We start from the raw sequence: 25,684 nt of genomic DNA, 5'->3' as shown, positions 1-25,684 counted from the left end.
AGAAAAGTATCAACTGAAGTAAAACCTTTAAGACAAAACAAGAATTTCTACTTCCCTTTACCCTTATAATTTCATAAAACGATGGTTTCAAATCTTCAAGACATAAAATTTTCACATATGGTGGAAGTAATTGGACCTTAGTCCCTTAAAATAAACTTCACAGTTAAAATAGTATTACCAAAATTGGGGCAAAATTTCAGTTTAAGCACTTTTAAGACGAAGTTTTAAGACGAAATTTGGGGCAAAATTAACCAAAATCAAACACCAACCATAATACTAATAGCCTTCCTTACCTTATTTCAACGTTTAAAGATGCAAAAGATGAATAAAAATCAAATTAGAGCAAACCCTAGAAATTTCGGTCCACATATAATCATAAATCGATTTAATTTTGCAATTTCTAACATCAACAACAATGATTTAAAGTGATTTCTATCCAGATACAACAATTATAATGCAAAAACTTTGGGTAAAAATCGAAATTTTAGAAAATCCATGATGAAGAGTGTCGTTGGGGCTCTCAATCAAACACATTTATATTCTCAACAAACAACTAGTCAGTGGTTAAGTCGAGGTTGATTTATGGGACGGTGTGCTTTGGGTTCTAAGTCTATCTATCTCAATTTATGCTAGTGTCACAATTGATTTAGGTTTGTAGTTGGTGAGTCTAGACTAATACAAGCAATGAAGTAAAGCAAGCAATAAAAGGAAGGATGTAAACAAATGGCTAAAGATGCTAGGATATCATGGGTTTATAGGGGATTCATGGGAGTTAATCATACAAACATGTTCTCAAATTATAAGCAAGCAATTATAGTTGTGATGGGATCGAGTTCGTGTATATCTTACAATCCCTAAGAAGATTTGGGTCCCGGAGCCGAATCGATTAGATTGTACAACACCTACAAGTCGACTTAGTCCTTCCTATTCAACATTATGCATGGTCTAATGAGGTTCGAGTTGGTTTATGTCTTACAAGTCTCATTGAAAAGATAAGTGATGGGTAAAAAATACAAGGATTCATAGGCTCGCATTTCATCAAACATAACATGTGCATAAGTTGAAATCACAACAAGCAAGCAAATAAATTATAAAAACATATTAGATTAAGCATGAATCATTCCCCATGTTTGTTTCCCCTAATTCTCCATTAATCCTAGCTAGGAGACTACTCATTCATTATCAAGTTCAACATGTTAATAAGGTTGTCAATCATATTAACCAAGCAAAACATGATGAATAAATGAAAGTGATTAACAATAATTAAATAAGAGTAAAAAAGATTATACCTACTTGAGATGATCCAAATAATAAAGCAAAGAATAAAAGAAGAGAACTTGATTGATTGATGGAGAGTTGTCAATTCTCCAATAATAACCCAATAATCTTCAAATACCCAATAATAAACTTAAATAATGATTAAGGAAAGATTAAAATGTAATTTTGTGGAAAGATTGAGATTAATCTATTCTAATCTACTCCTAATCTAATTTAAGAGAGATCGATTTAATCTAAGGAAACTTGATCTAAGTTAAGAGTCCCCCCCCCCCTCTTGATTATTACAAAATGGGGTATATATAGTGGTATATCATTAGGTTAAGTAAGGATAGATTAGTAAATAACAATGCTAAGTTTTGAATAGGGAAATGCAAGTCTTGCGAGGAGATGAGCATATCACGCCGCTAGCGCTCCCATGATCTGCTCGGACCAGGAGAGGAGACGCTCGGATCAGGAGGGGAGGAGACGCTCAGCTTCTGCACGGGACGCTCGGATCATGAGAGGAGGATTCGCTCGTCTTGTGCCTAAGACGCTCGGGTTGTTGAACAATGTAATCCTTGCTTCACGGCCTTTAGTCTTTGCATACTCCTTATTCTTGCTTTGTCGGTTGTCGCTCTTGCCTCCTCTTCATACTAGTCCATCTAAGTTTGTCATCAACCTTCCAAATGTGCACGGGAGACGGGAATTCCGCCTCATTGTTCTCTTTCCTTCAAGTCATACAAAATGCACTAGGAAAGCAAAGTAGAAAGGATTTGACGGACATAATGGCCATGAAATGTTATAATAGTATGCAAAATAGGTTCAATTAGGGGACTAGAAGTGCGCAATTAAGAGTCACATCAAACATTCCCAAACCGAACCTTTACTCATCCCGAGTAAAGAGGTGACTAGAACTAGACCTTTATTTAAACTATCCTAATAATATAGCCGATGTGAGACAATTAGCGGGTCTCACTCCGCCCCTTCAACTCACAACAAGACAACCATGAGGTAGGGTGCCTTCTTGCAAGGCAAGGTGGAGCTTGCCAAAATGGCAATACATCCAATCATTAAAGAACACAAATCAAGTAATGGATGCATCTACAAAAATGAATAGCCACTTTCCTCATCTAAGTAGCGGAAATTATCTATAAGGGAAACAATCTAAGGGTACACACTCTATTATAGATACAATTTACTCGAGTTACTAAGCCTAGGAGGATACCAATAAATCACCTCCAAGTCGTGTCAAACTAGGGTTCCTTTGTCCTGAATTGTTAAATGCTTCAATCAAGAGTAGTCTTCCTATGGTGTTAGAAACACCGGAGGATCGCGGAATTCCCCTTCTTGCCTAAACAAGAAGAAGGGTCGTCCCCTCTCTACCATGCACAAAAGTGGATTCGATGGAAAAGGAATCATTTGTATTTGAGTTTCATATTGGAGTTTGCTTTTGTTGTTGTTTTCCCCCCAAATTGTGGCATTTGACATTTTGAGAACACTTTCTTTGCCATTTCTTTTGATGTTTGGCATTTCAAAACTTGACAACTTTCAACTTTTGCATTTTCTTTTGAACATTTTCAAAGTCACCCCAATTAGTAACGAGGGTGCCTTATATTTGAAGCATAGGAGTTTTCATTTTTGTTACTCCTCTTTTCGTTGATGCAATTGCAAACTTTTTAACTTTCATTTCAATTCTTGAACTCAAATTTGAACAAATTTTGTGTCCATTCCCTTTTGTTGACAAAAATGTGGTAGAATGTGGAAGATGGTTGCATGGTTTCGAGGGTCACCTTGGAATAAACGGTAGCCAACGAGTTATCACACCACAAGGTACTCTTGACTAGGCCTTAATCCATGGGTCAAAGGATACTAGCATGACACATCCTAGGGTATTTTACAAGTATTCTAACAAGCAAAGTCTCAAGAAGGAAAAGTATCTACAAGGGCTTATATACACTTGTCAAGTTTCCCAAATAGATGTTTTCACAAATTTTTTCCTAAATGCAACTATATGCCATGATGCAACTAACATTTATACAACCTAATGCATATGTTTCTACCAACTAGTATGCCATATAATCTAAATACAACTCCTAACAACACATTGGTTCATACCGCATCAATCAAAAGATAGCCACATTGTCATTAACATAAAGAGGAAAAAAGAGATTGGAAAGATCATACCATGCGGTCTTCAATATCCTCATGTCTCGGATGTGGCGTAGTCGATCAATGTGAAAAAGGATAAACAAACAAGCAAACAAACAAGTATATACAATATATACAATTCTAAACTATAAGGGAAATGAACATGTTTTTGGGTTTTTGCATTTTTCAATTTTTTATGGTTTTTATGTTTATGAAATAAAAAGACATGTTTTTATATTTTTCAAAATTTTTATTTTTTTTTTGTATTTTGGAATATAAATTCCCATCCCCCACTTTATTTTGGATATTGTCCTTAATGTACATGTAGGAGTAGGAATGAAAAAGAAAGTACATGTGTTTTTTTATTTTTGAATTTATGGAAATAAATGCAATGATATGAATGAATGCATGCTCTAACTAAATCCAATTCTATATAACAAATGAATGCAATCTAAACTATACTATATGATGCATGCTAAATGCTTAAGTCACCTATGATCAAACCTCCCCAAACCGATTTAAACATTATTTCTAGTGTAGAAATGAATATGTTTGGTCATTAGTGAATATGCATGAATTCTAGTCTATATGCAACTAACTATATGAATCATGTGAGATATATTACAATGCAAATTACACTATGTGAACTGACTAATGTGAACTATACTATATGAACTAACTAAGGGGAATGATATAATACAAATGCAAGATAATTGAAAATGCAATACAACTATACATGAGAGAAAAGAAAAAGAATATCTTACAATTAGAGGTGGTGTGGTAGACACCTCTTGCCATCTCACTCGTCATCATCATCATCATCATCATCATCATCATCATCATCACGGTATCTATACCCGCTAGAACCTCCTTAGTCATACCCTCCTCCTTGGCCGTAGAACCCTCCACCTTGGCCGCCAAAATTCACGTCTTGGTTCCCTTGATTAGGGAACAAAAGGTGCGGTTGAGCCCAAGATGGGCGAGGGCCTCTAGGGTCGATATACCCTTGTTGAGCCATTTTGTAGTATTGAAGATAAAGGACCAAATAGTTGTCAACCCTCCTATCGTGCACTCCAAGATCGACCCGTTGCATAAGCTTCATCAAGTCATTCATGTCCGGAGCATTGGGAACTTGAGGAGTGTACGGTACATGTTTAGTGGGGTAGGGTGTAATGGGTACATATGTTGGTGGTGAATTATCTCGTACCGGTATCCCACGAGGTTGACGAGGTGCTTCCTATCGTTGTGGCGGGTTGGGGTGAATCTCAATATCTAGGAGGTAACTCGGTGTAGGTGAGTACCGACTCAACCGAGGCTCGGTAGGTGGTACGTTCCACCCCATGAGGACAATAGAAGAGCACCCCTTTGTAAACCACTCCACACTCCCGGTTTGAGTGTAGGTATACCACCGGTGGTGGTTGAAGACAACATCTTCCTTAATCAAAGTGCTCCCTTCAAGCTTCTCATAGGACCCATGAAAGTTAAACCCGGGGCAAAGATCATTTGCCAACATTGTGACTGAGCCTCCCATCACAGAGGTCTTAATGTTAGAACTCCCTTGAGCATAATCAAAGAATCTTGTGAGCATCTCAAGGGGCGTGTTAAAATTGTAAGGCCTCATCCCTTGAACATTCAAATAAGACTCTAAGAAGGTCAAGTCAAGGAGAGTGCACCTATCTTGTTCAAACCTCCCATTAATAGTGCCGGCTATGAAGCGCTCGGTGATCCGAATCACCGGATGTTGAATTGTAAAGGTATAGGATTGCTTCAAGTGAATGAGGTGCCTCCCGGAGATAGCTCTCCAAATGTGGTTAACATTGAAGTCGGAGGGCTTATTGGTGTTGTCATTTGGCACTATAAGACCAAAAATGTTTGCGAACTGGTCCAAGGTTAACCTATGGTCTTGGTTGCAAAGTCGGAACTCCATAGAAACAATTCTCTGAGTATTTGTGACAATGCGAAGACTACACAAAAACTCGAGCGTAAGGCTAAGGTAGGTCTCCTCATGGGCATAGAATAGCTTCCCGAGACCCAAACCATCGAAGAATATTTCAGTTTGATACCTTATACCTAGAACCTCTAAAACATTGGTATCAATGAACTGAGTGGGCTCGTAATGCTTACCTAGCAATGTAACGAATTTTTTGCGGTGTTCATTGCAAGTGAAGATTACCTCCGGGAAGTATTCAAGTTGTTCCACACCTTGTATCATCACATTGTGATGGCCCCTTGTCTCCCTCGGAGCGGATGAAGAAGTACCCTTGCGCTTCTTAGGTGCGGACTCGGATGATGTTGTGAGATTTTGAGTAGATAAGGTAAGGAAAATGAGGGGTGGTGGGGGTGTTTATAAAGGGAAACGGGTGGAAGTCGAGCGGATAAGGCACTACAACAAATAAGGTAATTGGCGACCATATAAGGCGACTGAGAACAGTCACCATTAAGAATAAAGCGACTAAGGCCTGTCGCCCGCACTTCGTAGCTAGGTTTGGTCGCTTTTGGCGACAGGACTTAGTCGCCAATTTTGGCGACTGAATTTTTTTAAAGCGGGCGACCGAAATTCGTCGCCAAAATTGGCGACTGTCATTAGTCGCCTTTTTAGCGACTGTCATTTGTCGCCTTTTTACAATCCACGTCATCTCCATATATTCAGAATTGGCGACTGATTTTGGTCGCCATTTTGGCGACTGTTTTTGGTCGCCATTTTGGCGACTGATTTCCGTCGTCAAATGCACTGTTTCCCGTCGCCAATGTCCCTAAAATTAATTCATGATCAGAGACTTAGCGACGGTTTCCCGTCGCCAAATGCCCAGTATCCGTCGCCAAATTTACATTTTTTTTAGCCTAAAAATCGTTTTTGACCTAGCCAAATACGTAAAAACCTACAAATAAACCAACACTTCCAGCAGAGAACACATGGGAAGCCAACACAACCAAACATGACAATCATGACTTTTCAACCCTTTCAACTTCAGTTCCTTCAAATCAACACAACGGCTCAAATCGGATGCATATCCATCGGGAAACTTCAAGTTTCCTATCCAATCGCACAATACCTTTCTTTGAGCTTTGTCAAGAGTAAATATGGCTTTTGGTTTAGCCCCATCCTTACGAATATGAAGTTTAGGACGATCACAAAATTTCTTCAATTCTATTCTTGAATTAATATCATCACGTGTCTTTCCTTTTACATCCATAATCGTATGAATAAGTAACTCAAAGAAGTTCTTCTCTATGTGCATCACATCCAAATTGTGTCTGATCAACATTGTTTTCCAGTAGGGAAGCTCCCAAAAAATACTTCTTTTAAACCAACCATTTTTTTCTTTTTTTCAACTCTTTAAACTCTTCTTCATCCCATCGACGATTGTTGGCAAATCACGTACAACCTCCCATATCTCATCCCCTTGGAGTCGAACCGGAGCATTGTCACGCACCTCCTTACCTTTTAAGAAAGATTTCTTGTTCTCTCTATGAATATGTCCATCCGGTAAGAAGCATCTATGACAATCAAACCAACTAATTTTTTTGGAATTAGGAAGATAAAATGCTTTACTCCTATCCATGCAATAAGGACATGCCTTTCGCCCAGCGGTTGCCCATCCTGATAGCTTACCATATGCGGGAAAATCATTTATAGTCCATAACAATGAAGCTCTTAGTTGGAAATTTTGCTTCTTCGACACATCAAATGTTTCTACACCAACTTTCCACAAATACTTCAGTTCCTCCACCAACGGTTGTAAATAAACATCCAGATGGTTTTTTGGGTTATCAGGACCGGGAATAAGTAAAGAGAGGAAAATAAATTGTCTTTTCAGACAAAGCCAAGGAGGTAAGTTGTACGGCGTGGTCATTACGGGCCAACACGAGTAGTTTCTACCAAACTGGCCAAAAGGGTCAAACCCATCCGTACACAAGCCAAGTCTCACATTGCGAGGTTCCTCGGCAAAATCGGGATATAACCTATCAAAACGCTTCCACTCCTCCCCGTCACTCGGATGACACATCTTTCCTGGTGTACGAGGATTTTCTTTGTGCCATCTCATTTGGTTGGCAAGATTTTTCGTGACATACATTCTTTGAAGTCTAGGAGCTAATGGAAAATAAATTACTGTGTTTTCTGATATTGGTTTCTTTCTCTTTCCACTCCTTTTATTACCCTTCTTCCCCTTCAAAACAATATTTCCTTCACTTGTCTCATATCTATCCCTTTGACATTTCTTACATTTGTCAAGCAAAGCATCATCTTTCCAAAAAAGCATACATCCTTTAGGACATGCATCAATCTTTTCATGTGGAAGTTGAAGACCTTTGACCACTTTCTTGGTATTATAGAAATTTCGGGTCATAACATTATTATCGGGTATAACATCCTCAACCAACGTAGCAATACTATCAACGGCTTTAAATGGCATATTATACTCACATTTTAAAGAAACTAACCATTTTAAATAATAATATTAATCTCTTCATTATTATCGGGTATAACTCTTTCTTCGTACATCCAGCTACGTTCAGATCTCTTCATTTTAATCTATAAGCAATATATAGCAAACTAACCATTTTAAATAATAATATTTAATTTCAACAAAAAAAGCAATGGTTATCTCATCCTCCATTTTATGCTAATTTCAAGATTTCAATTGGGTCCTTATCACTCCAACCTAAACCCATCAATGTAGGTTTCAAGTCACTAGCAAACACACATTTGTGAATTATTAATGAGAAAAAAATTCGGCAGCAATTCCCCTTAGTTCTCCAAATACACAATGTGGAAAAGATACATATTCCACATATGTATTCAGAGAACATTGGAGAAAATTGCAACCAAATTCTTTTCTCATTAATAAAATCACAACTATGTGTTTACTACCTAAGTGACTTGAAACGTACAAGACAACGATCCCAAAATGGGGACTATTCAAGAATTGCTCCTAATGAGTAATTCTTGAACGAGTACTAGGTCATTATATATTAAACAAGTTGTCAAAATTATAAGGCAAATTTATACAATCCCCTAATCAAATGACATTACTAATTTAACAAAATTATAAGGCAAATTTATACAATCCCCTAATCAAATGACATTACTAATTTAACAAATTTATACATCATGCTCATTCTAACTTAATTTGGTTAATTATAAGGCAAATTTATACAATCCTAACATTATACTACCTTCATAAAACTATACTACCTTCAACAATACTGCTTCAATATTACTAAAACTAAGTTACTACCTTCAATAATACTAATATTATCAAGATAACCTTCAATTACATCCCCTAATCAAATCACATTACTAATTTAACAAAAACCCCAATTTCTAACCCTAATTCAAATTAATTAACAAAAATGCTAATTAAATTACAACTACATACATTAATAAGCATCACTAATGTATAAATTACAACTAGATACTAAATAAGCATCACAACTTAAACAAAATATGAAGGATTGAAGTAATTAAATCGATTTGAGTCGAAAACAAACCTTTATTAAAAACAAAGGGTCGGTAGTGATGTGGTGATGTAGTGTGCGGATGGCGGCGGCGAGTGGTGGCGTCCGGTGGTCGTTGTAGTTGGTGGTGGCGTCGGGTCGTCCGGTTTCTTGACCATTTTTTTTTTTTAAGTTGATGGTAGAATGAATGAAGGGGACGGGGTGAAGAAACTGGCAAAAAAAAAATATACAGAGGATTAGCGACCGTTTTTGGTCGCCAATTTGGCGACGGAAATGGTCGCCAAATTTGGCGATCGTTTTTTTCGGTCGCCAAATTGGATAATATTCTGTCGCCCTTGGATTTCATACGGATTTTTGGATAAAAAGGTATAGTCGCCAAATTGGCGACGGGTAGTGGTCGCCCGAGTTTTTTTTTCTGTCGCCAAATTGGCGACTGTAGCATGTCTGTCGCCTTTGTCTTGTTTTCTTGTAGTGAGGGCCAGGCTCGGGTGGATTCCACGAGGTTTCAGCAAAAATTAGAGCAGATCCGAGCGTCCCGTATGGAAGACGAGCTCCTTGATGGAACAATCCGAGCGTCTTGCTGAGAGGACGCGCGGATTCTTAGCCAGGGATCCTGAAAATTTTGAAACCGGTTGGGGACGAGCGTATCGTGGAGGAGACGATCGTCTTTTTTGGGTCGAGCGGATTCATATGAATCCGAGCGGATTCTTATCTAGCGCAGATTTGTTTCCAAGACTATGCTCAAGACGAGCGTCTTATAGGAGAGACGAGCGTCTTTCTTCTGGGATGAGCGTCTCTTGTGGAATCCGAGCGGATTGCAGGTCAGTGCCGAATTATGCTCCTAGCAAGGCTCAGGACGAGCGTCTTGCCCTCGGGACGAGCGTCTTGTGCCGTCTTTCTCAATCCCTTGTTCCTTTCATTCAAAATCTTTCCCTTGCACCCTTTTGTGATTCCTTCCTATTTCTTTCTGAAAATATGCTCAAGAAATGGGAAGAAACCCTCTCTTACTACTCTCATGTAAGGAAATGTAAGAAAAGCGAAAATATATACAATATTATACAATGCAAAGATTATGGGAAGGAATATTTTACAAATGGTGATTTGAGATAAAACTCCACCAAACTAGTTCAAAATTGTCGAGATTTCTTTGTCCATAGAGCTCAAGGCTCTTAGAAGAAGATCAAAAGCTTGTGAACAAGCCCCGAATAAGCATAAGTATGGTTTGCTTAAATTCAAAATAAAGCTTGGCCAAGGAAACTTGTCACACATTCCCTTTTTTCATCTTTCTCTTGGCACTTGATTGGTTGCAATGCTTGAAATTAGTAAGCCCATGATTCTTGTCAATATGAGGAATGAAGTATGGCTCATTTTCATCTGGAGGCTTCCATTTACCAACCTCTTCTTTAAGTTCGGTGACGATGATATCACTTTGATTTGTCAATCCTTACAAAGTAGAAGGAGAATTCTCATAACATTGATGATCGGATACCTTAGGAGTTGAAATTGTGGGGGCCAAATTTCCACACGTAAGTCCATTCGCAAGTTTGTTCTTGAGCTTTTCCACCAAGTACCCTTTATATGATGATTTGACTTTTTGGATAAGGTCTTCCATATCATCTCCAACAATCATAGGTTCCATGGTCGGTGAGAAATGGTCTTCATGGTCAATAGGAAAGAGACATTCATTCTCTTCATGGTAAGGTATCTCAAATTTCTCAAGGATAGGCTCCTCAAGTAAAGTGATCTCACAAGTTTCTTCTTCCTTATTCCAAAAGTCCTTGTAAAACACATAAGCTTCTTTCACGATCTCGTTATCATGGCTATCCTCATAAGAATCATAGATGGGGGATTCAATTTTCTTCAATAACTCTTTCTCCATCATCTCAATATTCACATCAAAAGACACACCCTCATACTCACAAAGGCTAAGAGTATTTGGCGTACTCAACCTCGTGTCTTCTTCATCGAATACCACACTTTCATACTCACAAGAGCTCAAGAAGATTGACTCTTCCCACTTGTCATCAAAGGCAACTCCTTCAAACTCCATTCATGATCTAAGGAATGGTGAGGGGTAGTTATTTGGGCTTCCTTCATTTGGGAAATTTGAATCTCCAACTCCTCACCTTGGGTAACAATGCCTTGAAGAACATTGTCCCTATTTTGGCTCTCCTCTAGCATTTCTTTGAAGAAGTTTTGTTGATCTCCCATCATTTGGAGAATCACATTTTGAATGGGTTATTCTTCTTGTTGTGGGTGGGTGTGAAAGTGGTTGTATTGTGGCAATTGAAATTCATTATGAAGTGGGTATTGGGTGGGTGATTGTTGTGGATATTGGATGTGGTGATTTTGGTGGGAAAATTTGGGGAAGTAGTTAGGATTTTCATTGTATGAGTTGTAAAGTAGGTTTGTGTTGACTTGCTCCTCAAACTCCCCATACCCATAGTCATACTCAAAAGATCCACCACATACTCCATATGTCAAGTCTTGGGTCATCATCATAACCAAGATAAAGATACAACTACAAACATGGAAACTACAATAAAACGGTAAAAACGAACCTTGAGGGACAGGTTCCTCAAGATTAAAAAATAATTAAAATAGACAAACAAGTAAGAACTTAATCACATAGCACCGTCCCCGGCAACGGCGCCATTTTGATGAAGAGTGTCGTTGGGGCTCTCAATCAAACACATTTATATTCTCAACAAACAACTAGTCAGTGGTTAAGTCGAGGTCGATTCATGGGACGGTGTGCTTTGGGTTCTAAGTCTATCTATCTCAATTTATGCTAGTGTCACAATTGATTTGGATTTGTAGTTGGTGAGTCTAGACTAATACAAACAGTGAAGTAAAGCAAGCAATAAAAGGAAGGATGTAAACAAATGGCTAAAGATGCTAGGATATCATGGGTTCATAGGGGATTCATGGGAGTTGATCATACAAACATGTTCTCAAATTATAAGCAATCAATTATTGTTGTGATGGGATCGAGTTAGTGTATATCTTACAATCCCTAAGAAGGTTTGGGTCCCGGAGCCGAATCGATTAGATTGTACAACACCTACAAGTCGACTTAGTCCTTCCTATTCAACATTATGCATGGTCTAATGAGGTTCGAGTTGGTTTATGTCTTACAAGCCTCATTGAAAAGATAAGTGATGGGTAAAAAATGCAAGGATTCATAGGCTCGCATTTCATCAAACATAACATGTGCATAAGTTGAAATCACAACAAGCAAGCAAATAAATTATAAAAACATATTAGATTAAGCATGAATCATTCTCCATGTTTGTTTCCCCTAATTCTCTATTAATCCTAGCTAGGAGACTACTCACTCATTATCAAGTTCAACATTCTAATAAGGTTGTCAATCATATTAACAAAGCCAAAAATGATGAAAAAATAAAAGTGATTAACAATAATTATATAAGAGTAAAAGAGATTATACCTACTTGAGATGATCCAAATAATAAAGCAAAGAATAAAAGAAGAGAACTTGATTGATTGATGGAGAGTTGTCAATTCTCCAATAGTAACCCAATAATCTTCAAATACCAATAATAAACTTGAATAATGATTAAGGAAAGATTAAAATGTAATTTTGTGGAATGATTGAGATTAATCTATTCTAATCTACTCCTAATCTAATTTAAGAGAGATCGATTTAATCTAAGGAAACTTGATCTAAGTTAAGAGTCCTCCCCTTTGATTATTACAAAATGGGGTATATATAGTGGTACATCATTAGGTTAAGTAAGGATAGATTAGTAAATAACAATGCTATGTTTTGAATAGGGAAATTTAAGTCTTGCGAGGAGATGAGCATATCACGCCGCTAGCGCTCCCATGATCCGCTCGGACCAGGAGAAGAGATGCTCGGATCAGGAGGGGAGGAGACGCTCGGCTTCTGCATGGGACACTCGGATCATGAGAGGAGGATCCGCTCGTCTTGTGCCTAAGACGCTCGGGTTGTTGCACAGTGTAATCCTTTCTTCACGGCCTTTAGTCTTTGCATACTCCTTATTCTTGCTTTGTCGGTCGTCGCTCTTGCCTCCTCTTCATACTAGTCCATCTAAGGTTGTCATCAACCTTCCAAATGTGCACGGGAGATGGGAATTCCACCTCATTTTTCTCTTTCCTACAAGTCATACAAAATGCATTAGGAAAGCAAAGTAGAAAGGATTTGACGGACATAATGGACATGAAATGTTATAATAGTATGCAAAATAGGTTCAATTAGGGGACTAGAAGTGCGCAATTAAGAGTCACATCAATCCAATACTATCACATACTACGAATTGATTAAAATCAAAGAAAAGAAATAGAAAGTTTACCTTGAATGAGTTCCAATTAGGTTGAGTGAAAGAACTAGGTGGATTCCAAATTAAATCAAGCACAAACTACCCCAAAAATCTAGAGGGAAAAGAGTTTAGTAGGATTTTTAGGGTTCTTGAGAAGTAGAGAATGAGGAAAGAATGAAGAGAAAGGAGTATAAGTCCCGATATAATCCGGGTACTGTAGCGAACTTACTCGATTGAGTTATAGCGGTACTCGATCGAGTAGCCTCTACTCGATCAAATTAGGGTTACTCGATCGATTTTTCGCTGGGCAGAATAAACTTTCCAACGAATTCGATCAAGTGGCCGAACTACTAGATCGGTTAAGGCCTACTCGGTCGTGTAGGCACTTGTACTCGGTCGAGTTAGATTAAAACGAGTGACATACGGTTACAAATTCGATTAAGGTTCCTGCAAAACAACAACTCGTTCGAAGTCTAAGGTATTCTTAGAACTCGTCACTAATTATTTCCATACGGTTACTATCGACTAACATTACCTTACGTATAACACGATTACCGCAACCAAACATTACAAATACTAATCTACCATATTCCAACAACGGTTCGATCCGACCATGACATACTTTAACCCACATATCTATCTTAACGACAACAACAACAATATTCTACTCATACTTATGCATTTCGAATTCTACCATACCACATGGCATACTATTTTGTCAAACATTACAACCCGTAAATCGACTACCACTTACTCATACTTTACTTTATTACTTGGCATATCACAACAATCCAGTGATCACATGTTATAATTCACACATTTACGCATATTCACAACGGTATTCTACATCATTCATTTGGTAAATTCCACAACATTACACAACAAGTTCATATCATCTAAACACATATAGAAAACTTGTAACCACTTACCAACTTTCACGTCACAATATATTCTCATGTATACTTTCCACACACCCCGTCATTTACCAACATATGTCTTATGCATACATAACTATGCAAACAATTACACATTCCTGCTCTACCACTTGCACACACAAGGCATCATCGAATACTCACATATACCTTTATCCACTTTGTACACTACACACACACACACACAATTCCCGACTCAACATTCCCATTCGGAGTGGTTGGTTTAAGCATATTGGAGCCAAGATTTTGGAATGAGGGCGCCTTCCCACCCAAAATCAAGCAATTGCCAGGGGCTCCTAACACACATATACCAGGTTCATTTTATTAGACTTGCTATGTTCATTAGGTTCATTGGTTACTTGTAAATCGTCTCTCTGATACCAGTTTGTAACATCCCCATCTACCAAGGAGCCTTAACAAGACCTTCCCCATCTCGGTTGTCCGAGGTATAGTAAATATCAAACGTCAATAATAGAACAATTATGCTTATTACAAGTTAAACTCAATAAAAGAAAGGTACAACTGATGACAACAAGCAACTACGTTATACTATCCATGCCAGGACTCGTGATAGACCCGTCCCTCCAAAGCACTCAGCTAAGCTCCATATATCAACACCTGCTAAGACTGACTGCTCACCATAATGGATCACGGCAGACACAACACAAGAAGAAACACAGATAACACCACAACACGGTCAATAACTGAAGAACAATACAAGGCACAAGGTACATCATACACAAAACCAACCACACTTCGAATTACCCACCACTCATCTGATTAACCCAACGGAAAGTCCTGCCAGAATGTTCGCCGCAACAAACATTTTACACTGCCAGTGGGAGACCGCAGCCTTTCCCACCTAAGCCCCGCTCATCTTTACCGAGCGCAAACCCATGTTCCTTAATGTGCACATCCCCTCTTATAACGAGTTCCATAAGAGGCGAATCAAGGGCGTGAAGCCACTCCCGCAAGTGACTTCACTTAGCCGATGGCGCACCTCGCGAATCACAGACATACAACAACAATCAACTACCGAATCAACACTACCAAATCATCCAAAATACACAACCGACATACCAAACAATCAACGGTACTCAGTAGGAGAACCTACCTTTAGCAATCCGCAACCACACCACATAAGACAATATGACGACAAGCAACCACCATTACCACCTATTACAAGCAGTATGACAAACCCAATTACTACTAACACAACCATAACCAACACTAAAGAGGACGGTGATGATGATGATGACTTACCCATACTCAATGTTCCGGCGACAAGACTGCTACCTGACTCATGCTTCCCATTCCCATGGTGTCTCAACTCACACAGGGCTCCAAAGGATGAAGAATGGTGAAGGAGAGAGTTGTATCGACGATTAGGTTTAGGAGAAATGAAATGAAACTTATTTTGGGTTCATGACTTTTCACGATTTATATTTTACCGCTGAACTCCACTTACTCGATCGAGTATGGGACTTACTTGATTGAGTGGCCTCTACTTGATCGAGTCATGAGCCTCCTCATCCCAAAGGTTACTATGACATAAGATCGGACTACTAAGGCTTGCAAAGGTCTAGACATGTGTCTAAGTTCAGTCAACGATGGTTCATGGGTCCCTAACAAGGCGAGTATTACACAGAGACACCCGAAACACCAAAGGACACCTCTCAGGACCACCGCCAAGCAAGCAAACCGACCAAACAACATAAGGTGAGGAAACGATAGGTGAGGGAAATGGGGGGATCACCGTATCGGACCTAAAAGGCAGCCACTTAGGAGAGTAACAACCTCAATAGATGAGTTAACCTCATTGACACAAAAAAACCAGGTCATATACAGGACCAACAATCCAGGGGTGGGGGGAATGAGGGGATCACCACTGGATTGAGAATGAAAAAACGGCGGTGACAGGACAACGTACCGCAGGGAACGGACAAATCACTCTTAAACTTATAAAATTATAACTTATATAAAAAAGTCGTATGACTAAAACATCATAAAAATAGTACTCCAACAAAGACTTGTCTCCTATTATAACACCTTTCCTTTTAATACATATCCATCCAAGTACACAGATGGAAGTCATCACCAAGAACAAAACCCAAGTCCTCACATGATGCAAGCAAGGAGGCCGACGAAGAAAGCAACAGACAGAACCACCAAGGAGGGTTAAAACTTCTATATGTTAGAACAAAGTCGAAAAAGCCGCCATTAATAGAGCAGCAAGCTCAATCAATGGAGGAACAAAGAATGACGATGATTGAGGTTAAACCCTAGCGTTTTCTCACGATAGATTCTCAATAATCTACTATAAATACCATAAGTTCCTAAGTTAGGTGCTTTTAAAGCTATATAAGGTAAAAAAGCATATTGAAGATAATATTCATATTTTCGATTAGACTGAGCTAAGACTCCTAAAGCTTTCCATAAACAGTTTTGATCTGCTGATAATCTATCTAATGTAGAACGAAGTTCTTCTTGTTCTTTCTTATTTAAATAATCATTTAGATCTGGAACCTTAGAAAGAATGATTTTACTCTTTGGTATAAAATCAATTAAAAATACTCAAACTCGTCACAAGTTGGAACCGAGAACAAACGAAAATGCCACAAGAACGATCCGTGACCCACTAAGAGACGAGTCAAACTATCAAAACGGAGAAGATGTATAACAGGAGTACCGGTATTAAGCAAAACAGAACGAGATACATATCGTCACTGGCGATAGGCCAGGACAGACCCATCCCCGACTACATAGCAGCGGTGAGGGAACAACGGATGGACATGAGATGCGGGAAAACAAAGTTGATAAAAAGGGGTTTTTGTGATATGAGATGTGTCGAATCGCCGGAGATAGGCAAAAGGACAAACCCATCTCCGGCGATTGGGTAGGGGAAGAAGAACGAGGGCAAGCCTGGACGATGGAGGCGGCGGAGCAGTGAGATCTAGGTTAGGGTTTAATTTTTTTTTTTAGTTGTGTATCGCTTTCAATTAACAATTGAATTGTTGGGTATGTCCTTACTCTTGTAATGTACTGAGTTAAGGAGTTTTGATGGCAGGTTGGGCGAGACCTATGCTGGCCTGACCCTAGTAGTATGGGGGCTTGGCTCGATCAGGACCATGTTAGCTCAGGTCGTTGGACCCTGACAGGAACCATATAAGATTAGGCTTCTGCGTATCTACGATAATATATAAAATATTCTAATATATACCTTATAGAAAATAAAAGTAGTTTAATGATAAGAATAGTCCAATATTCTCCGTGAGGTATTTGGATCGAACCCAATCCGTGACAACGTACCCATAACATGATCAAAACCAATAATTAATAATAATATAGTGTTATCTTCATTAATTATAACGATAAAAGAAGCGGACTCATGAGGGGACCAGGGTATATCATCACTAAAAGTTTTTATATAAAATATTAGCGTCCCCGGTTGAAAATCCCGCACCCGCCATTGGCGGGGTTGGGCTAGGCACTCAGGATCGCGTTCCAACATATATTTTTTACAGAAAAATAAAAATACAATAATTCTTGGAAGGTTTTTTAAGAGGGTCCGATTAGGGTCGGGTTGGGGACTAAGCCGAGTTACGATCGGGTAATAATTAGTCGGGTTGAAAGGAAATTTGTCCGGGTAATAAGTGTTGGGGATAGGGAGAAATAACTCCCAAAGGTATGCTAAAATCTTTTCGTTGAGTTATTTGGAACTCTAGAACATCTTTAATGCTAAGTTACAATATATTGTACTTTGAATTATCACATACGTAGTTTAAGCAACATTGCTTTAAAACTGTACTAGTGTAACACCCGTGAAAATTAACGGGATTGTTTGTAACTATTAGAAATTAAATCTATTTATTAAAATTTTAAATTAATGTTGTACGGTGTATCTAATTATTATACTCCCTCATATTCACAATAAACTTCCTCTTTCATTTTGACATAAATTTGGACCACTTAAATATACTATCCTACCATACAATTAAATTTGCACCACACAAACACTTACCAAAAAAAGGAAATAGGGAAGTTATTGTGAATAGATGAAAAAGGAAATAGGGAAGTTTATTGTGAATAGGAGGGACTATGTAGTTTTGCTGTCCCAATCCCATTTTACCTTTTTAATGTTGAGGTGCCTAATTTATTCCATTTATCATTTATTATTTCTCATTTCTCATACACGTTGTAAATTATGACTAAGATAAAATTTATCAACTTATTACTAGGCACACTCATTGCCCCCGTTGTTACTATCGTTACTTTCATTACTACTACAAATAATATTTTTACTTTTATTATACCCGCTAATAAAACCCGACTTTCTCGATGAATTGTGTTTTTGAGCTATAATGAGGATCATAAATATAATGGGTTGTTTGGTTATCCATTCTAAAACACATGAATTGCAATTCATGGGATTTACAAAATGGATGTGTTGTTTTTTTCCCCAAATCACATGAATTGTAGTTTCACAGGAACTCCAATTCCTCCATGATGTGGAAAGTTGCTTACCTAGGTTCCCCTAGGTAAGTGGGAATTTCTGTGGAATTCACTTCCTACATCCCAACCAAACAATTTTCTTCCATTTCATGTGATTTACAAAATCATGGGAACTCTTACTTCCTTGGAACTTCAATTCTGTTAGCGAACCAAACGAATCCTAAGTGTGTGTTTGGTCTAGCTTTTCAAAGTGTTTTTGGACGTAAAAGTGTTTTTTGGCCAAACACATCATAGATTTAAAAGTTAAAAATAATTTCTCAAATACCATCTTTTTGCACATAGAAATAGAAGCAGCAATTTGTTATTTCTGATTCTTGAAAACTACTTTTTAAAAATTAAGCTTTAGAAACAAAAGCTCATTTTTGACAATTTAGGCCAAACATGCTTTAAATTATGAATGTTTTTAGATTTTGTTTTATATCTAAAGTCGAAACACATTTGTTTTATCGGTTTTTTTTAACTAAACTCGATTTGTTTAGTTTAAAATAGAATCAATAGTGTCTTTTATCAAACCAGAATCAATAATTTTTTTGGGGTTTATTTTTCATCCCTATGATATGGAACAAATTTAAATTACTTGTAATAGTTTACCGTAAATCCTATTTCATTATTTATATTACTTTTAGTCATCCTAAGAAAAAAAACCTATTGTTAGTTAAGTCTAATTTTCTGCAACCCCGATCATCTCCTAACATAGACTGATTTAACTCGATGCGTCTTCATAATTGATTATTTAAAGTTCGTCCCAAACTCGAGTTTGAGCTAAGTTTGACATAATTTAAATCAAACTCGAGTTTATAGTGTTATGTACCAAAAGTGGCGAACAATTGATTTAATTATCCACTCACTTTTTTAATTAATCATCCCATATCATGGCACTTAAACACAACCAAACAACAATATACTTAAAAAGCCTCTAAACGAAACTCACAGGGAACTTGTAGTCCCTCTACAATGGCGACAAAATCACATGTTAACGAAACCCACTAAATCCCCTATTTTCCCATTTTCAATGGAAATCTGTTAAGAATCGTAAAGTATATTGAATTGGTAATTGTGTGTTGATATTCTCATTCATAAGACGATGGTTAAATACAAAGCATACGGGATATAACCCTAGCGAAACCCTAAAACATGATGGGCCTAAGTTGGCCTATTACCCCCTCTAGCTCAAACTGGAACGTGGAGATCAAGAACACCCAGTTTGCGGAGAAGAAAGTCAAATTAAACCGAGCCTAATGCTTTTGTAAAGATATCAACAAGTTGAGAATGAGTATCAACATGAGAAGTAGTAACCAGCCCATCAGTAATCGCGTCACGAATAAAGTGACAATCCATCTCAAAGTGCTTAGTACGTTCATGAAAACAGGATTATGAGCAAGATGAAGAGCGCATTGACTATCACAATAAATTTGCATAGGGCGGGACAAAGAAATGTCCAAACTAGCAAGAAGGCCCTTCAGCCACTTTAATTCACATAAAACAGCAGCGATTGACCGGTATTCAGCTTCAGCGGAAGAAAGAGAAACGGTCTGTTGCTTCTTGTTTTTCCAAGAAACAGGAGAGTCACCAAGAAACACTATCCAACCGAAAACAGAGCGACGGGTCAGTGGGCAGCCAGCATAGTCAGAATCACACCACCCAGAGACCCGTAAGTCACTGTTAGAGCGTAACAAAACTCCTTGGCCCGGTTTACCCTACAAGTAACAAACCACACGAAGAGCAGCGTCCATATGTTTGCGGCGTGGTTGATGAAGAAACCGTGACAGAAGATGAACAACATATGATAAATCAGGGTGCGTGATAACTAGATACACGAGACGGCCCACAAGACGTCGATATGATTCGACATCAGAGAGAAGCTCGCCCGTAGCAACACCCAGCTGATGATGTTGTTCTATGGGGGCGGCGACATGTTTAGCACTAAGAAGTCCAGTTTCAGAAATAATATCGAGTGCATACTTTCGCTGATTAAGAAAAATGCCCTCTGAACGACGAGCGACCTCAATACCCAAGAAGTACTTTAGGGTGCCGAGATCCTTCATATGAAAACAGCTCCTAAGATAGAATTTAAATGAAGCAATAGCGGCAGAATTATATCCCGCAATGACAAGGTCATCCACGTAAACTAAGACATGGAGACATACCTCAGCTGTCGTAAAACTGAATAGCGAGTAGTCAGAGTAGGATTGAACAAACCCATAAGTAGAGCCAAGTTTGGCGAACCAGCAACGAGGTGCCTGACGAAGCCCGTATATGGATTTGCGCAATCGAAAAACCTTGCCTTCCTTACCCTTGCTAAACCCCGGTGATAAACGCATATAAACTTCCTCGGTTAGATCGCCATGTAGAAATGCATTATGAACGTCCATCTTATGAAGTTCCCATTTTCGAACCGCAACGACAGCAAGGAGAGCTCGTACCGTCACCATTTTTACAACATGAGCAAAGGTCTCACCAAAATCAATGCCTTCCACCTGATGATTCCCAAAGATGATAAAACGGGTTTTATAACGCTCAATTTGACCGTCAGATTTGTATTTGATTTTATAAACCCAACGGCACCCGAGAGCCATTTTATCAGATGGAAGGTCAGTCAATTCCCAAGCACCATTATTCTCAAGGGCGGTAATCTCATCTTTCATAGCCTGGCACCATTTTGGATCAGGATGGCAATACGAAAGGAAGGAGGTTCATTGCCTTCCGTAATTGCTGCAAGAAAGTGACGATGTGGTGTAGAAAATTTATTACAATCAATGTAATTAGCAAGGGCATATGGCGTACCTGAGGAAGAGGAAGGAGACGACGTGCTCTCTGGTGAGAATGGTGGTGTGGTGGGATCTGCGGTGGTGCCAACAACAAAGCCACGAAGACTGGTGGACGGTATTTTAAGTCGATGACCGCGTCCAAGTACCTTGCTAGAAGTAGTTGCTGGCTGATCAGCAGTAGGACCCGTTTCAACCCCATCATCACGCTCCACATTAGGAACCGTATCAGTCCCCGTAATAGGCGTTTCAGCTGTGTTAGTCACCTCGGTGTTTGGGTCAGGCAAAGGAACATCCTCGGGTCCTTCATCCATAAGAGGAAGGTCGGAAGTAATAGTGTCACGAGAAGGGGAAGGAGTCATGTAAGGGAAGGAATTTTTATAAAAATAAACGTCGCGAGATACAAACAAGTCTCCAGTAGCGAGTTCATAAATCTTTCAACCCTTCTTATTATACGGATACCCAATGAAGACATGTTTACGACTACGTCGCGCAAATTTGTCACCTTTAGTGTGCTGATTGTGAACAAAACATAAGCACCTAAAGACACGTATATTGTTATAGGTCGTTGTAATGCCAAACAACAGCTCGTAAGGTGTCTTACGATGAAGAAGAAGAGATGGTGTGCGATTAATAAGATAAGCAACTGAGAGTACACACTCACCCCAAAAAGAAATCGGAAGGTTAGCTTGGAATAACAGAGCATGGGAAACATTCAGTATGTGATGATGTTTCCGTTCAACGCCCATTTTGTTGTGGCGTACCAACACACGAGGTCTGGAAAACAATCCCATAGGTCGTAAAGTATTCGGCCATTGCATTAAATAATTTAGTGCCGTTATCGGAATGACCCATTTTAACTTGTTTAGAGAATTGCGTGTCAACCAAGACTAAAAATTTCATAAACATAGGGGTGACCTCTGTTTTATCGAAAAGGAGATAGACCAACACCGCACGAGAGTAGTCGTCAACAATGGTCATAAAGTACTTTGCACCACAAGAAGAGGGGGTACGATAAGGACCCCATAAATCACAATGTATTAAGGCAAAAATATCTGACGCTTTATTCTCATTCAAACGAAAACTATGACGACTTTGTTTTGCTTGGTGACAAATATCACAAGGGGAATCAATAAGAGTATTAAATTTGCTAACTTGAGGAAGTAAATGAACAACTTTATTCGAAGGGTGGCCAAGATGCTTGTGCCATAAATCAAAAGAGTCTGCAGCGCTCACCGCAACTGGACATCCCACCACACGCAAGTAATAGAGTTCATCCCTCAACTCACCGGCTCCAATCCTCGTCCTCAATGAAGGGTCCTGAATATGACAAGAGTGAGCATTAAAACTCAAGACACAATTGGTAGCCGCAACTAATTGATAAACGGATAACAGGTTACAGGTAAGACTCGGTACATATAAAACATGAGATAAAAATAGCGAGTCAGATAACCAAACCGTCCCGGCTATTGTGGCCGAGACACTCTGCCCCTTAGGTAGTCAAATGGGAGAGGCCGGGATGGAATGTGAATCTGTTAACCACGTGATATCACCGGTTACATGATGGGACGCACCGGTGTCAATAATCCTATCCAAATACATACCAGAAAGACGATCATCATAAGAGGAAGAAGGGTCAGAAATCAGGGCATTGACACGGCCAGGAACCCGTAGGGAGGAGGTTGAAGCAGCTGCACCAGTACTAGCCCGAGAATGAGCACGAACCTCATCATGGGTGCGAGGGCGGTCACCCCACCACTCCAGGAACTTCTGTGAGTTAATGAAACATGAGGAAATCTCGTGGTCAGATGCGATACAATAAGAGAAGGAGAGCTTCCTACGCTCTTGTCTCTTGAGGTCATGAAGGGCTCGCCAATCAGTAGAGACAACGGGTTTAGAAGCATTGCGGACAGCAAAGGCCATGACATCAGAGGGCTCCTCCTTCGTGGTAGTGTCACCCACAAGCAAGCGCTCTTCTTGCAAAACTAACTGAAAAGCACGATTGAGAGTAGGCAAAGTATCGAGAGACAAAAGTTGAGAGCGTAAGTTACCATAAATCGAACGATCTAAGCCCATGAGAAACGTATACAAACGTTCAGAATCTTGTCGGGCAAGAGCATCCTTGTCAATATTACAAGTACAACGACCGCATTTACAAGCGAAAGGCGACTCATAATTGCCAATATCGTCCCAAAGAACCTTTAAGTGCCCGAAATAAGAAGTGACGGACATACCTTTCGGTTGCTTACAGTCATGAAGATTTGACTTAAGGCCGTGAATTTTAGAGCCATCCACGGTTGAAAAACGCTCAGCCAAATCGTCCCAAAGGAGGTGGGCGTCTTCGATGTAAGAGATACTACCCTTGATTGATGGGTCAATCGAATGCATAATCCATTGTACAAGAGTACAATGGACGACTTCCCATTGCTTGAGATGAAAATTATCAGTAGGTTTAGGAATAGAACCGTCGCAAAAGCCGAACCTCCGTCGCGATTTAAACGACATTCGCATAGACCGACTCCATTCCTCATAATTATCGCTGCAAAGTTTAACGTGAGTAATTGTTTGGCTGGGGATGTCATGACTACTGAGATAATTAGAAGACATGACATCGATTTTTGGTGGAGGAGTGACGGAAGTATACGAGCCATCCTTCGTCATGATATCAGAGAAATGACGGAAGAAGGTAGAGGAGTACGGAGAGATGGGAGGCGGAAACTAGGGTTAAGATCGAAACCTTGAACCTGATACCATGTTAAGAATCGTAAAGTATATTGAATTGGTAATTGTGTGTTGATATTCTCATTCATAAGACGATGGTTAAATACAAAGCATACGGGATATAACCCTATCAAAACCCTAAAACATGATGGGCCTAAGTCGGCCTATTACAATCACCACCACTTAGAAGTCGACCAGTCAACCATGAAGTCAATATCTCTCAGGTAAACTCGCTGATGCATTCGCCCAACTCCACCATCGCCAGCCTTTTCCGTTTTTTTTTCTCTCATCTTCACTGTATTCTCGCTGCCAGCTTATTACACGCACCACCAGCATAGTTGGAGTCATTCATGAACGTAATGGATATAATTAGACTCAAAATTTTCAACGTCGGTAATACAATAGCATGTCTAACTTTTTGGAAAGTTTCTTTGATTTTCATAGATTTATTCAACTTTTATTTTGAAAAGATGAATGACAAATAATGGTGAAGTATCTGGATAAAAGTGTCTTGGACTCTGGGAAAGTGGGATGAGTAATTGTGGAGAAAGCCTGTTTTTTAGAAAATTGAATTTTTGAAGTAGGAGACGGAAGTTGTGACTTATTGAATAGAAATGAAAAAAACTCTTCTACTCTTTATTTTGTACTGAATAATTAAATTACATAAGTATAGGGACAATTCTACCCTTTTAATGAGAGGGCTTGTAAACCACTTTTCTGAATCCTCATGCCGCCATGTCAGCTAGGAAGGTCTTTTCTTTAATATATATATAATGATAACTAGTTTAGATCCCGCGCAATGAATGCGCTGTATTTATAGAATTATTAATATAGACCTAGTGCAATATATGCACGATATTTATAGAGTTTTACTTTCTAGTGTATTATTTATAAAATTTAAATTGACAATTTACTTATTTTTCATGTTTCTCCTTAGTGTATTTTGATTGGAGAAATAAATAAAAATTTAGATCGTTTTTTTTTTTTTTTGGTCTCACGAAGCGCGCACATAGTCGCATTACAATAAAGGGGGGGGGATTCGAACCCTGGGACCTATTGCCCACAATACCTCCGTCTTAACCACTAGACTAAGACATCCTTGGTTAAAAATTTAGATCGTGAGAAGTAATAAAATGAGTTTTTTTTTTTTTACCGAGAAATTAATGATATTAATTTACAAATAGACTAATACCATATTTTTTTAGCCGCACCTTCTTATCAAAAAAAGTCAATACATTTTTATCATTAAGTTCTTTAAAAAAGAATTTCCTTATCCTAAAAAGATCGGAGATAAATTTGTGCAAAATTTGAAATATTAAATGATATAAATATTTAAATACAAAAATTATGTCAATTTATAACTTATCATGTCCACATCTATAGTGTAGGTTAAAAATACCACACACTATTCTAGGAAATATATCTTTTAGGTGGGAAAAATGGGAATTTTGCCTATTCATTTAGTAAATAGGGGATGATGATAATATCACTGCAATGGTGAACTTACTTGCATACACTTTGTAGTTTGAATATACCAACTTCATATTAATCAAATCAACCAATAGAAAACAAGCTAATTGAAATC

Source organism: Silene latifolia, chromosome 3 (genome assembly GCF_048544455.1).
Source record: "Silene latifolia isolate original U9 population chromosome 3, ASM4854445v1, whole genome shotgun sequence".
Classification (NCBI taxonomy): Eukaryota; Viridiplantae; Streptophyta; class Magnoliopsida; order Caryophyllales; family Caryophyllaceae; genus Silene; species Silene latifolia.
Note: the sequence above shows the minus strand (reverse complement) of the source record.